Raw genomic sequence first — 6,000 nt, forward strand, 5'->3', positions numbered from 1 at the left:
AGGAAGCAGTCTGGATGAAGGAGTTCATTACCGACCTAGGGGTGATTCCCAATGCGTCGGGCCCGATGACTCTCTTCTGTGACAACACTGGAGCCATTGCCCTTGCGAAGGAGCCCAGGTTTCACAGGAAGACCAGGCATATCAAGCGTCGCTTCAACTCCATTCGTGAAAGTGTTCAAAATGAAGACATAGATATTTGTAAAGTACACACAGACCTGAATGTAGCAGATCCGTTGACTAAACCTCTCCCTAGGGAAAAACATGATCAACACCAGGACGCAATGGGTGTTCGATTCATCACAATGTAACTAGATTATTGACTCTAGTGCAAGTGGGAGACTATTGGAAATATGCCCTAGAGGCAATAATAAATGGTTATTATTATATTTCTTTGTTCATGGTAATTGTCTATTATTCATGCTATAATTGTATTGTCCGGAAATCGTAATACATGTGTGAATACATAGACCACAACGTGTCCCTAGTAAGCCTCTAGTTGACTAGCTCATTGATCAACAGATAGTCATGGTTTCCTGACTATGGACATTGGATGTCATTGATAACGGGATCACATCATTAGGAGAATGATGTGATGGACAAGACCCAATCCTAAGCATAGCATAAAAGATCGTGTAGTTTCGTTTGCTAGAGCTTTTCCAATGTCAAGTATCTTTTCCTTAGACCATGAGATCGTGCAACTCCCGGATACCGTAGGAGTGCTTTGGGTGTGCCAAACGTCACAACGTAACTGGGTGACTATAAAGGTGCACTACGGGTATCTCCGAAAGTGTCTGTTGGGTTGGCACGGATCGAGACTGGGATTTGTCACTCCGTGTGACGGAGAGGTATCTCTGGGCCCACTCGGTAATGCATCATCATAATGAGCTCAATATGACTAAGGCGTTAGTCACGGGATCATGCATTGCGGTACGAGTAAAGAGACTTGCCGGTAACGAGATTGAACAAGGTATTGGGATACCGACGATCGAATCTCGGGCAAGTAACATACCGATTGACAAAGGGAATTGCATGCGGATTGATTGAATCCTTGACACCGTGGTTCATCCGATGATATCATCGTGGAACATGTGGGAGCCAACATGGGTATCCAGATCCCGCTGTTGGTTATTGACCGGAGAGGCGTCTCGGTCATGTCTGCATGTCTCCCGAACCCGTAGGGTCTACACACTTAAGGTTCGGTGACGCTAGGGTTGTAGAGATATATGTATGCGGAAACCCGAAAGTTGTTCGGAGTCCCGGATGAGATCCCGGACGTCACGAGAGGTTCCGGAATGGTCCGGAGGTGAAGAATTATATATAGGAAGTCCAAGTTTCGGCCACCGGGAAAGTTTCGGGGGTTACCGGTATTGTACCGGGACCACCGGAAGGGTCCCGGGGGTCCACCGGGTGGGGCCACCTATCCTGGAGGGCCCCGTGGGCTGAAAGTGGGAAGGGAACCAGCCCTTAGTGGGCTGGGGCGCCCCCCTTGGGCCTCCCCCCATGCGCCTAGGGTTGGGAACCCTAGGGGGAGCTTCCCCCTTGCCTTGGGGGGCCAAGGCACCCCTTCCCCCCTTTGGCCGCCGCCCCCCCCTTGGAGATCCCATCTCCTTGGGCCGGCGCCCCCCCAGGGGGCCTATATAAGGGGGAGGGAGGGCAGCAACCTACAGCCTTGGGCGCCTCCCTCCTCCCCTGCAAACACGTCTCTCTCTCTCGCAGAAGCTCGGCGAAGCTCTGCCGGAGAACCGCTACATCCACCACCACGCCCGTCGTGCTATTGGATCTCCATCAACCTCCTTTCCCCTTGCTGGATCAGAAGGAGGAGACGTCGCTGCAGCCGTACGTGTGTTGAACGCGAAGGTGCCATCCGTTCGGCCACTCGGTCATCGGTGATTTGGATCACGGCGAGTACGACTCCGTCATCCACGTTCATTGGAACGCTTCCGTTCGCGATCTACAAGGGTATGTAGATGCACTCCTTTCCCCTCGTTGCTAGTAGACTCCATAGATGCATCTTGGTGAGCGTAGGAAAATTTTAAATTATTCTACGATTCCCAACAATGACTAACATCATCATGCCAAGGTAGAGCAAACACCTTGGGGGTAAATAGGAGTGGTCAGCGGCGTCTGAATCCGCGTCAGAACAGATATCTTCCTCTGGATTACAATCTGGAGAGGGGTGGTGAGGGTTTGCCATTGAACCCACCATGGAGCGATGTCTGCATGACATTGTATTGCCGCGCAAAACTCTTCTCTTTTTCTCTACATGTTCAGCATGACTGTGTACAATATCTGACATGCATACGAAAAAAATATGGTGAGATTATGTAAGGAGAGCATGCAGAAATTTAGAGTGATGGTAACAACCAGTGGATCGACGTTTTTCCAGTGAACCAAAATAGCCCTAACGGATCGACGTGAATGTATAGTAATAAGTGATGCGACAAGTGTACAACCTCTTTGCCGTAGCCGTGTCGACCTCGGCATCATTGGGTTGGTCGCTGAAGCAGTTGAGGCAGAGGTGGCTATCGGAGGTGTGGAGGGAGATCTGAGGAATCTGTAGACGGCGTCCAGGGCACTGCTCTGTTGTGATGGATCGTTCTGTCGTTGGAGCAGCTCCGGTGAGCCGTAAGACGTCAAGGCTGAAGCAGCACAAGACAGACATCGTCAATCTCAAGTGGGATTCTAATAGCATCTCCAATAGATGATGTAAAATGGATGTAAAATTAACATCACCAAAAACCACTTGACTACAACAGATGAGGTAAAAGCTGTTGACTCTAAACTTAACTGTCGAAACTGAAATTTATTGTGGAATCTGAACGCTACTGTCGAAACTGAACGCAATGGTAGCAGAGAGGCACTTGACATGTAGTTTAGGGAGGGCCTGCAGTTCATCTTCAACCTGCACCCCCCTGAGCCGCCAGCCACCAGCGGCCGAACCGCCGGCCCCAGCGCCGCCTCGCCGCCCCGAAACAACTCGCCACCGCCGCACCGGCCAGCCCTCTAGGCCCCCCGCCCCCACCCTGAACCCTAAGATAGATAGTGGGGTACCTCTCCAGCGAGCCCCCGTCCCCGCTGCGGGTGGTTCTTCCTTAACTCCGGCGAGCCCCCCCAACCCCTGAAAATCGACTGACCCAAAAGTAGATTCAGTCGACTGAAGTGTGGCTTAATCGGAGCAGAGCAGCAGCACAAGCGAGAGGGAGAGCAGCAGCAGCAGCTGGGCGAGCGAGCGATCCAGCGAGAGCCGGAGCAGCAGCAGCAGCGCGAGCGAGCGAGCGAGCGAGAGCCGGAGCAGCAGCAGCAAATCCGGCTGGTATGGACGCCGCCGCCGAAGGGGCCTCGCACTGGGGGAGAGCCGCCGTGGAGATGTCGTCCGCAGCGCCGGCTTCAAGGTTGCCGCTCCATGGGGGTGCGGGATGGAGCACCGTCGGCGCCGGGAGGTCGAGTTAAGGAGAAGGTGCGATGCGATGAGTGTACAACCTCTTTGGTGGCGCCGAGTAGGCCTCGGCTTCGTCCGAGGAGTCGGTGAGGATGGTGCAGTTCCGGTGGAGCAGGTTAAGGCGACGCTGTGGGGATGGAGCAGCCGCGATAGACGAGGCGATCGTCGGAGCAGCTCCTTGGAGGTGGAGGACGGGGCGGCTGAACCAGCGGGACGGCGAGATGGACGACGAATCCTCATCCGGGGAGGTGGACGAGGGACGTCGAGCTGTTGCGGTGGACGACGTCGTCGGGGAAGAGGCTCCGGCTGGGCAGCGGTGACGTGGCAGATGGAGGAGGGTGGGGTTTCGCGGCTGGAGCGGAGAGGTTATGGCGGCCTGGGATTTCGAATGGCAAAAGGGGGCGATGGGAGGGGGTGAAGCATGACTTAGGGACGCGCTTGTCCAAAATGTAGGGTGTGTTACAAAAGTACCCCCCATCGATTTGAACTAGCGGCCCTTTCGGCTCAGGGTTAGAAGGGGGATTTCGCGTGTCGGGATTTGGCAGCTGAAGGGAGTTTTCGCGCGCGTTGTAATTTCGGGATAGCAAGGCGCGGGTTGTGAAGGCGCCAGTTTTGGGAGCACGATATCTGAATTTTCGGGATATAACAAGACGCGGGTTGAATTTTAGGGACAAGCCTAATGTGTAGTAATATTGTACTTGTACATACCAAATCAATTCGCACTTCCCTCAACCAAAAAGAAAACGAAAAAAATAAAACTATTCACACCACACAAAGAGAGAGTCTTGCCCCGTTTTACTATACAAATGCTATTCAAAGCTACTCCCTCCTTCCATCTATATAGGGCCTAATGCGTTTTTCGATGCTAACTTTGACCAAATATTAGAGCAATGATATATGACATGCAACTTACACAAAGCACACCGTTACATTCGTCTGTGAAAGGTTCTTTCAATGATATAATTTTCACATTGTGCATGTCATGTACTATTAATCTTGTCAATAGTCAAAGGCAGTCTTAAAAATCTCATTACGCCCTATATAGATGGAAGGAGGGGGTACGAATCCATGTTATGTCCGATTAAATTTTTTCGCTTGCTGTATAATGCATGTAACCTACTCATACCAACATTTTAGTGCATTCCAAATGTCTATACTACCGCTGCAATTCAAACTAAATTTGAATTCGTTTCTCTATTTCAATAAGAATCTACAATCATGATTGTTGCCAACTTCAACCATCATAGTTTCCTTGCTATCCGCCAGATATAAATCGGACGGCCTATAATGCAGGATGTCAGGCACACCATCATCAACAACTCCGTTTTTTTATAAGAGTAGAGATAAAATATATTAAATGTAGTATAACATGTTCATAACCACACCATGTGTATCACCGTTATATATATTCACACATGCGTCGGTTTGAAACACTATGATAAATTCTTCAAATATCCGAATTCGCTTTTTATAATGAAGTATATATGATCTCTATTCGTCTTTTACACCCACACAACCCTCTTATCTTTGTAGCTAGCGCTAACTTTCTCTTGTGCATGCACACGCCCGCATCCCTCTCACCCTCCCTCAGCATTCTCTAGATCCATCGCGCAAATTCGTCTTTTCACTTTAGGTCGTTCACCCACGGTGTGTGTAGGCCCCCCAGCTCCTTCTTTACGGCACACATCGATCGATATGCCTCTCTAGCCAGGTGTGCCTAGCACAAACACAAGCTTCCCCTCTTCTCTTGTCACCGTCCATGCCTCACTCCCACCACTCTTTTCATCGTTCTCGTACTCGCACACTCCTCCCCCTCGATATAGTATGCCTCTCGTACCACCTCCTACATGCATCCCTCTCTCTATCCTTCTCCTCGTGCCTCATTTGCTTCTAACACACACATGCATGTATACCGATCGATCTCCCAACATATACCTAGATCGACTTTAACTACCCCCCCATCGATCGACGTACCTCACAAGTTATGTCTCTCCTTTCTCTAACAAAGGGCGATTGATCTTCCTATGTGCTTACCACAGCCACATCGTCCCCCCTCATCATTCGTGCATGCCTCCTGACCCGTGTCTCACACGCACGTGCACAGACAACAAGCAGCCATCTCCTCTCTTATTGATATTGCGGGCGTGCCCTCCGTTTGTCTAGCAAGACTATCCCACCATTTGTTAGAAGCAACTCCACTACCAACCCCTCCAACACTCTAGCTCTGTCTCTCTCCCAACCTTATTCCTCTCCTGCACATATGCATGGATGCCGATCAATCTCCCTTAATACATGAGGCAGATCGATCTCCTTAATACATGAGGTAGGCCTCTCTCCTCCTCCACACATATACCAGCCATTGTACCTCTATAGTTAATTGGGCCTCCCTCTTCCCCCACCACACACCGATAGTCGAGCGCTGCAGGTAGGTATCCATGCCACAGAGACAAACTGCACATGTCCCATCTCACGTTCCAGTAGGCCAGCCACTCTATATCTTTGACGTGGGCACACACAAATTCGATGGCACTCTTTATCGATCACGCGCGCACACACACACA

Source organism: Triticum aestivum, chromosome 3D (genome assembly GCF_018294505.1).
Source record: "Triticum aestivum cultivar Chinese Spring chromosome 3D, IWGSC CS RefSeq v2.1, whole genome shotgun sequence".
Lineage (NCBI taxonomy): Eukaryota > Viridiplantae > Streptophyta > Magnoliopsida > Poales > Poaceae > Triticum > Triticum aestivum.